This window comes from Pseudopipra pipra, chromosome 6, assembly GCF_036250125.1.
Source record: "Pseudopipra pipra isolate bDixPip1 chromosome 6, bDixPip1.hap1, whole genome shotgun sequence".
NCBI lineage: Eukaryota > Metazoa > Chordata > Aves > Passeriformes > Pipridae > Pseudopipra > Pseudopipra pipra.
In genome coordinates this window covers 24,881,226-24,889,638 of record NC_087554.1, presented here as the reverse complement: position 1 = coordinate 24,889,638, position 8,413 = coordinate 24,881,226, and the positions used below count along the sequence as shown (strand labels likewise).

Sequence of the window (8,413 nt, the reverse complement as noted above, 5' to 3'; positions counted from 1 at the left end):
CTGTCTGTGTGGAAGTGGAAACCTGTTGCTGCTTTTGGCAAAGAGGCTGCCCAGGGTTGGCGGGTTTTGCCCTGTTTTGGTAGTTTCTTACGAAGCTTGGTGGAATTAGACGAGTGTGAGATGAAATCCGGTCTCTGCTGCCGGGTGTCCATCCGCCGGATCGTTGGCCGAGGATCCAGTAGGTGCTGAGTAAATAGAGGGGGAAATCATAGACGGTTAAGCGAATTTAGTGATACTTAGTGCTCCTCTCCACTTAGTAGTGGGGTTCTCAGCTTTCTCTTTTTTAAAAAAACACGAAAGATAGCTCTCGCGATTGCAAAGAAATCTTGGAGTCATGAAGCCCAATGGCTCAAAACCCAGCTCTTTTGTACGTGTTTATTTGCTTAAAACTTTCTGTAGTTTGCAGCATTAGAAGTTGTGTGTGAAGGTCTTAAAGGTGCCAAATCGTTCATGAAGCACAGGGGTTACGTCAGGGCAAGCTTGGTGCAATACATGAAGTTCAGCTGGACAGAATAACGTGTTTAATTTGCACATGCTCGAATGCTTGGTTATTTTAAACCAATTCTATTTCGTATCTCTAGGAGAGCATGAAGCCGCGTTGTTGGTTTTTTTGCCGATACCTCCTCAGTGAGGAGGTTCGTGGCGGGTGCTGGAAAGAAAAGGTTCTCCGCGGAGGGGGAGTCCGCGCAGTTCCTGCGGCACCTGCTTTGTGATTGTTCCGCTGCTGGTGGTGGTGGTGGTTTCGCTCCGCTCCTCCGGGCTGAGCCGAGGGCGATGAGCGCCGCGCACGGGGCTCCGGGCGGCGGTAACTCTGCGGCGCTGGGACCGCGCCGGGGACGCGGAGCCTTCGCGTCCCGCCGGACCCGCGGGGGCGGAGCGGGGCGGGCGGAGCCTGCACGTGACCCAGGCCCGCGTGACATCACGGCAGCTCCGCCGCGGCGCCGGGAACAGAGCCGGGAACAACGCAGGGAACAACGCCGGGCCGAGCCGCCCCTCCCGCCCGCGGCTCGGGCACCTGCGCCACGGGGGGCGGCGGCGGCCGCGCATCGCCCGGAGCCGCGGCCCGCGCCGGTAACTCATCGCGCCAGCTCTGGCCGCGGGGGTGGCGGCGCCGCCGCCTCCGAGCCGCCCGCGGGGCCGCCCCGCGTGTCCGAGGGTCACGGCGGCGGACGGGGCCGCGCTGTCCCGCCCCGCGGCCTGCGCCGGCCCGAGCGGCCGCAGCGTTCCCCGGGACCCGGAGCCGGCTCGCAGCGCCGCCCGCCCGCGTCGCGCTGTCGGGCGGGTCGGCCCGGGCCGGGCGGCGCTGGAAGGTGCTGGAAGGAAGGGGGACAGCGGCGGCCCGTCCTGTCGAGCCGCCCGGGGCCTGGCGGGGTGCGGGCCGGGCTGGTGGCGGCCCCCGAGCGAGCCCCGCGGGCGGGAGGGAAGGGGTCGGTCTCTCGGCGTGGGTCCGTACGTAGCCCTTTCCCCGCCGCCGTGCGCGGTCTGTGCTGGCGGGAGCTGCGCGGTCGCGCCGTCGAAGAGGGTCCCTCTGCTGAGGTCGGAGGTGTCTGGGGAGGGGTGTCAATTTCTCGTGTTGTTACTGTGCATCTGAAGAGCCCGCATTTCTGTCGTCTCCGGACGTGCTGTCAGATGTTTACTTGCTTTGTGGTAACTTGTTAGCTTTCCTCTCCTCCGCTCAGCTCTCCGTTTCTCTGTCTCGTTCACCTGTTGCATCCTGTCAACCCAGATCGCGAGTTTTCTAGGACACAAACTTGTCTGGACGGCTGTCAGTTTGCTCGGTGCTGTTAAAAGGTAGCCTTGCTTACGCTGCTGATTACTCTTCGTTGTGCCATTTCACTGACGCTCAGGGTGCTAAGGTCCACAGATATGTCAAGACAGGTATTGGCTGGAAGCAGACCTTGGATTACTAGTGAAAGAGATATGTTCTGTCTCTTGAAACTTCTTTCCCCTCTTTTCTTTTTCCTAAAAGGACATCTGGGCCCTTCCCTTACAAGGCTTTTTAAAGGGAGTCTCTGACACTGAGTCACATTTCTGACTAACCATTTGGATCACTGTGTGTCAGACAGTTTCTGGCTATGACTGCAGGTTATGTTTGTCTGTAGGGAAGAGTCCTCTCAGATCTGCTGCTTGTTCCAAGGTACGTGGAGTATCTGCTGTTCCCTAGGTGTCAGAAAGAAGTCTATACCTGAGGACAAACAGAAGGAAAAGTTGTTTTTTCTTCTTTTAGTGAGTGGTGGTTTTGATTTTTCAATTATGTGAGTCTTAATCAAGCCATAACCTCCTTGCTGGGGTAGAAACAGAAAAATGTGTTTTACCTTTTAGTTATAGAAGCAAAACTATTTGAAAACTTCAGCCAAGTGTTGCTGAGGCCGACCCTTCTTTCATTTGGGCATTGGATATGATAAACGTTTTGCCAGGACCAGGTGGAGTTTAGCCTGGCTGCGCTGCTCTGCTATCACACCTGTGGCACGTTCACCAGAAGATACTGCTGCTGCAAGACTTCTGAGGGCAGGCTGGCTCTGTGGCTTCCTGATGTGACCCCTTCTGAGAGCACTTGCAGTGATACCTCTTTCTCATATGTGCATGTGCTCATGCACCTCCTTTTGCAGGAGAAAAGCAGAGGAAAAAGTATTTAACAACCTTCTTCTGCCTCACCAAATAAAAGATGGGGGAAATAAACCCAAACCAGCCTCAGGCAAGACAGAACATGGGTCATTGCAGAGATGCTTGGAGGAAACTGCTGCCAGAGGAAACTTGCAACTACTCATATTGTGAAGGGATGCAGGAAGAAGTACCATAGCAGGGACTATATATATATACACATATATATATATATAAAAATTGCCTAATCTAAAAAAATAGAGACAGGAAACTTTATCACAGAATTAGTGTGTCCTGGCAGTGTGCCTTGGGGTTACCGTTGTCGGCTGTTTCCAGTTGCTGCTGCTGCAGCTCCTTGTGCCATGTCAGCATGTTTCCCTTACCAGCTGGCTGTGCAGGAGGGAGGCAGACAGAGGGTGTGTGGGACAGGCCATGCAGCCCTACAAGTGCAGAGCATTTTTGCTGCCTTATCCTCATCTCAATCCCTGTCTCACACCTGCAGGAAGAGTCATGTTTCCAGTGTGTTAAAGTGCATTTGATTGCTATGACTTTCTCTTCCTTTCTCTTGGATTAGTCCTCACAACTCCATGCACTTGTTCTGTGGTAAACAGAAGGATTAATGTTTTGTTGTTGTTAAATGTTTCATTGAGTGGTCTCAGAGCTCAGAAGTCATCTCTCTTGTAATTAGATCTAGTTTGTGATTGTATGGCTATCAAGGTTGACAGGTTTTAAAATTTTAAGTTTAGAATTTAAGGTCTTTAACTGTTGCTGTTTTTCAGAAGTTGTGATCCCTTCTGCTCATCTGCCTAAGGAAGAGTATGTGCTTTGTCTTAGATGCATTGAAGGGTGATCCTGCTTTCTGCTGTGGAAGCAGCTGCTGTGAAAGTCTCATTGTTGCAGATGCGTGGGTCTTTGCATGTTGAATAGGAAAGCTTATCAGATTGATTGTCAGACTCCCTCCTTTCCCTCCCCCACCAGTAATAAGATTGACACACCTGACAGTCTTGGAGAAACATCAGTCTTCCACTACTGAGGTGAAGCCTGTCATAGATGTCCCTGCCTATGGCGGGGGGTTGAACCTAGATGATTTTTAAGGCCCATTCCAACCCAAACCGTTTTATGATTCTATACAAAGATATCTTGTTTCACTGGGGGAAGATGTTCTGACGGTCTGCAGTAAGGTAAGATACCTTGTTTTCCTTACAGCCTAATAATTTAGGAAGGCAGAATTACATTCTCTTGGCTGTGGAAATTGTCTTGGTGGGAAAGAACTTAATCTTAGGAGGAAATTAGAGGAGTGCTTCCTGCTGACAGGTATAGGTCTGTATTTAGGCTGCCGACAGGTTGAACTTGGTCATGAGATCATATTTCTGCTAATATACAAGTACAGGATTTGACTTACCATTTTCATTGTGGTTGCTGCAGGTAAAAGCTGTATTGTAGTTACTTTGGGTTTGAGAGATGTGTATAATATTGTTAAAGAGGCTGTCCATGTTCAGTCAGACCTTAAAAATTTATCAATTAAAAATGGTACGATGGCTTACTTTAGCACTGCTGTGTTGTTTTTGTTCTGTGACTTCCTGCTCAGGACAAAATACCTTTTTTCCATTTTTGGAGCATACAAATTCCTTTCATGTGTCCTCACTAAAAAGGAGACATCCCTAGAGCTATTGCAGCTTTTACTTTTAGATCTGGAGATCTCAAAACTGTATTTCCTGTAAGGCATAATTTGAGTGTCAAAAATTGAGTGTCAAAAATAAAATATTAAGGCGATATACTCAATTTCAGTATAATTTCATAAATAATTTTGAAGTATACACTATCAAGCTTTTAAGTGTCTTATTTGGGGAGGACAAAGGCTAGTAGAGAAGAGCAGAGCACTGCAGATCTTCCCAGTAGGTTTAATAAGGGGAACAGATAAATGTTTTAGTGGGAAGTTGCTGAAGAAATTAACAGAAAATGTTAGAGCGTGAGAAATCTAATTCTTGTTTTGAACAGGCCAAAACTAATGTCTGTAGGATTAAGCAGGAGAACTACCTCGTGGGATGTGAGAATTGAAGCAATTTAAAAGCCATGCTGCAGAGTCAGGTTGTGTTGTATACTCATAGAAACCCCTCCAAGATGTAAAGAAAAGATGTTAGGTGAGTATCAGACTGATTGCTGAAGCACATGACTGACAAGAGAGTAGGTGTCTCCTGAAATGTAAGGCTTTATAGTTTGTTTTAAGGTTTTAAAAAAATATTGGCAAATATACTTGTAAAATTTCTGGAAACCAACTCCATGGCATGGAGTTGTATCCTCTCTCCCTCCAGGGAGTGGGGCAGTTTTGGCCTGCTGGTCTTACCGCAGCTGTGAGGCAAACAAGGTTGGTTTAAATCCAAGCTTCCCACTTGCTGATATAAATAATGATTAATGTGATTTAAATAATTCATTTAAGCTTTGTTTTGCATTTGTTACTGTGTTAAAAGGAAGCTTTAATCTAATTGGTTAGGCTCATTTAGTGCTACTTGCAAAACAGGACGATACAGTGTATCTACATGCATCCATTTATGGTATTTCACAGTTAATGTTTACATTGCAAAATGGTCATTTGTATTTACTAGGTGATTTTCTTTCTTCAGGACTTGTACAAAACTGCATTTGAATAAAGAGGTCAAATCAAATGTGCACTTCTTTTATAATTATACTGTAGTCACACAAATCATGCACTGCATACATAAGAGAAAATATGCTTGGTGGAGTGTGTGCTATTAAATCTGACTTATTCTCTTAGGGTAGTGTTATCTGTACTTAGCAGAATGAACTAGTTGTTTTTGGTCATTGTGTCCTTCCAGATCTTACAGTGAGCATAACTCATTGTCCCTTGTCTTGTTTTTCTTCGGAGACTGGAAGAGAGAGACACCTCCCACCCATTTCATGCTGCCTCCCCCAGCTTTGAGTGAACTAATTTTATAAGTGAATTGAAGAAACTAATGCTTCTACCTTTTTAAAGAAAGATCTGTTTTGTACTTCAGTGGATCCTGGTTCTGCAGACTCAGTGGCTTTCTTGAGTTTAGGAATTACACTCTTTAAACATCCAGCAGCCATTTGCTGCTCAAACAGGGGGTGCCTATGTTTGTTTAAATGGTTGTTTTAGTCTTTATCATAAATTGCCATTAACTTGGAAGATAAACTGAACAAGTGTAATCTTGAAAACTGTGCTTAAAATCCATTTAAAGGAAAACATTTGGAATTTAAATAGTCTCTTCTAGGGCCCTTATGAAATGAGGGCAAAGAGGTAGGCTTGTACAAAAGCTCTGTAGTGTATCTTGGTTGCCAGGGACATACATGCAGAAATGTGCCAGCCCCCAAAGGACTCTGCATGCCTTGCCAGTGACTTTTCCTGGAGGATTTCACACAGTCAGGCTGTTAGATATGCACATCTAGTGGCTTTTTGTGCACCTACCGGCAGAAACTCACATGCAACTGTGTGGGCATGTGAACTTGCACTGGAACAGCCTTTGAGACCTGCTGTGATGGTGCATGCCTTGACATGCAGGCACACATGCACATGCAGAATCCTGTGGGCAGCCCTCACCAGGTTGCTTTGGCTTGCATGAGAAGTGCCACTGAGGCAGGGCAGCTCACCCAGCTGCAAGCTCTGAGAGTAGAAGGAGAAGCTGTCACCTGGCCTTCAAATACTAACTTTGTGATTCTGGTCTTCTGATTGTCTGCTTCCCACCCTTGGCCATTTTCTGTAGGAGAGGAATAATATTCTAGTTCCCTTGAAAGGGCCAGGAAGAAGTTCAAAAGGTGGGCTTTAGTGTTTAAACTGGTGAGGTGGACAGATTTTTAGGCATCTGCAGGTCTGGGCAGGAAGCCTTAGGTAAGTATATGCTTTAAAGTCTCTATAGCATGTGGACAGGCAAGGTTGCACTGCTCCCTCTTTAAAGAAGGTGTCAGAATCCCTTAGTGAAGAAAGAAGGAACTCCTGTTGTGAGGAGTGTTTTAAACTGAAAAATAAAATTTTAAAATATAAGAGCTAAAATAACCATAAATCATATAATGGAGTCTCTGTTATCTGTCTGTGTCTGAGAAGAGGGAACGTAATTTTCTGGCCTACATGGAGCTGAAGAGAAATTTTGCCTTTGTCTGTAGAAAACTCCCAAGTTGCTATTTGTTCTTCCAGAAATAGAACAGGAGTGGAGAAAGGAGAAGCCTTTGTCTGAGGAAAACATGAATTTTCTCCCTATCACCTGTACTTTAAAGACATTTTCTACCGTGCTGCTTTTAAGCAGCAGCCTGGAGGTGAAGGCTGAAGAAAAAATAAGAGACCGCAGACTTTGTCCTCCCTTGTTTCAGTATCATCTTCCACTGCTACTCCCTGATACTTGCTCTGGGTGGTGCCTTTAGCAGTGTCCCAGAATCGGCAGGCCATCCACACCCTTCTTGCTTGATACAAGGATCAAAATAAGAAATGGACCCACCTGTTGGCTTAGCCCCATTGCCCACTCCCGCGCACTTGTATGTGTACTCATGTTTTCTAGCCCTGATCTTGGATTCACATTTGTTGCTGAGAACTCACCATGAGTGCTCTGATGGGGTAATGTTTGCTTGCTGGCTTCATACAGACCCTGCTGGAGTGTCAGTCTTTGCAGGATCCCTGGTTTGTCTGTGGGTCGTGTCTGATGGTTTCCTTCTCCTTGTGGCAGGGAATGTTTCAGCGTTGGGAATGGATTGGGCTCCTTGCAGCATGATGCTTGTGACAGACTCACATGGTCTGATGATTACATTCTTTCGCTTTTTTGTGTTGGGGCCTTTGTACAGACTTTCAATTTGTTCTGGGCTGCATTATTGGGGCAATAGGAATTCATTGCACCTCCACTGTCTTTGTGCTTTGGTAGGGCTCCTTCTGCCTGGATGAGGGTGAGGCCTCCTGCGTGCTTGGAGATAACCTGTGAGGAGAGTCAGTGGCTCTGGTTTCCCACTGGTGGGTGTGCTATGAGTGCAGCCATTTTACTGGCTGGTGTTTGAGCAGTGGACTCTGTCCGGCTCTGGACTGTTTTCCAGCTGAGTATTTGTGGTGATGTCAGGCAGTGTGAGAAGGGAACATGACTTGGCAGGACAAAGTCTGCAGAAAGTTCAGCTCCACACTTGGCCAAGAGCCTCAGAGGGAATAAGATCTACACGCACATTCTCCTACACAGCCTGTCACACGCCCTCTCACATGCTCCTTCCTGTCACAGAATCTCTTTCTCTCATTTTCATATCTATAACCCCTCCCTCCTAGCTTTTGCCTGGTGGGTTTATAAAACCCAAAAAGGTCCTTTGTATGCTGCTGTTACTGTGCCCTTGTTAAGGGTTCAGTTGCAATGACCCCCAAAATCAGAAATAGCCCATACAGGCCAGGATCCAGAATAGTAGTCAAAAGCAGGGCAAGTTTACTTTGCAACGAAGCACTTAATAGTCCTTTATTCTGACCTGCACTCCTCTGCCAGTCTTCAGTGTGTTTCTTGGCAGCTCTTCTGATCTTTATTGCTCTACTGCAGTCTTCTGTCTGGTCTAGGTTTGGATATATACATCTGCAACTCCTGCATCTCTCTCCTGTTCTTCTAAAAGCAGTATTAGCAAAACCTGCCAAGATACATCCCTTTTAATGATTGAGTGGAATAGACTAACAGTCAGGCTTACTCTGGAACAGTTTAAAACTCTGTTCCAGTATCCCTCCGATCTGTTCTTTATATGGGTATTTCTGTGGCACTGTAATTTCTTCCTGACCTCTGTGCTACATCTAGGGATGATACTTCTATGAATGGAAATTGGTGCTTTCCCC

General features: G+C 46.9%; 1 protein-coding gene across 4 annotated transcripts in view; it reads left to right on the top strand.

Moving 5' to 3' along the window:
* Nucleotides 1-933: 933 nt before the first annotated feature.
* The window catches only part of NR1H3 (nuclear receptor subfamily 1 group H member 3), a 29,964-nt gene continuing 22,484 nt past the window's right edge, over nt 934-8,413 (top strand). For 2 of the 4 annotated variants that reach the window (XM_064657973.1, XM_064657969.1), the window contains exon 1: nt 934-1,071. The gene's annotated coding sequence lies outside the window, so the exon portion shown is untranslated. Of the gene's footprint in view, nt 1,072-1,559; nt 1,792-1,819; nt 4,743-8,413 lie in introns of those variants that run through there. The other 2 variants (XM_064657972.1, XM_064657970.1) reach the window with 2 other exon arrangements.